The following is a 1410-nucleotide window of genomic DNA, read 5'->3' on the forward strand; positions in this document are numbered from 1 at the left end:
TATATATATATATATATATATATATATATATATATATATATATCATCATATTCTAAGGAAATTTGGATCCAAAAAAAGTTCTATAAATCTATAAATTATGGAATAATATAGAAGAATACAAAGACAAATATATGAAAATTATTTTGTCCTAAACGGATCATTAAAAATAAATTTTAAACAGTGAGTTGCAAATATTTCAATACCAAATTAACATGGTCATATCCTTGATGATAATTCAATTTAGTAGTTGTACTTACTGAAATGGACAAAAAAGAAGGTAGGAAATTACAGAGGATGTGGTATTTCTACAGATTTAATAATAACTCTCCCTCCCATGCTAAGATACACAGATACTTTTTCTCAGTGGTCATAAACAGAGATCTTGAGGTCAGATGGGATTTTTCCTCTTTAACCAGGAAAAGTGTATATACACAAAAGTATGTGTGGTACCTGTTAGGTGTAGTACTGCAACTGTTTTTTTTTTTTTTCTTTTAACATTGACAAAATATGTGCAAGGTCAATGATTCTACTGATAGTATATACTGTAACGTAGGAATGTATAGCCCAATGGAGGAAACCATAACTTAATAAGGAACATAACATGAAAAGTTTATGTATATCTAACACAAAATAATCATAAAAATTGCAGGAATCTCCATCCTTAATGCAATTTGTTGTATATCAAGTGACAAATATTTGAATAATTATATGCCTTCCTAATTATCATAATAATATTAATATTTCTAGATGTCAGCTTTACTTGGCTGAATAATGCCTTTTATAATTTTAGTGGATTATATGTCATTTTAAAGTGTTTCTTTCCAACCCTAACAAAATATGATAGATTTATTTTGGTTTGAACTACTTACTAGATGTCTCTGAGGCATAGTTAAAGATTCACAATGTGCAATAGATGCATAAATGATTTGTTTACATTCCTCTATATAAATGATTTGTTTGTTTAATGTCTTGGAAATTATTTGGTCTATTATGGTAGTTCATACCCTTGTCATCGTATTGCTACAATAAACATGATATGTATATACTTTATCTCTATAAGTTTTCCAAGTCAAATGCAGACCCCAGTGTTTTTACATGCATAATGCTTACACAAAATTAGTATTAACTTATCACATCACAGTTTCTCAATTAACAAACATTTTATGCAAGTTTATATGATATACTAGCAGTATAAAGTTAGATATACCCACAATCTACTAGGTTGAAAATAAGTAGGCCTTTCCTGTCAGATCTATTATTTAAATCATAAGATATGATAAATTAAGTATTATATCTCAAACAAGATCGGGCATGTTCAGGGCAGTATAAATAAATGATTCTTAAAAATGGGGTTGCTGGAGAGATAGCTCAGTGTTTAAGAGCACTGCCTGCTCTCCCAGAAGCCCTGAG

The sequence above is a fragment of the Mus pahari genome, chromosome 11 (genome assembly GCF_900095145.1).
Source record: "Mus pahari chromosome 11, PAHARI_EIJ_v1.1, whole genome shotgun sequence".
NCBI lineage: Eukaryota > Metazoa > Chordata > Mammalia > Rodentia > Muridae > Mus > Mus pahari.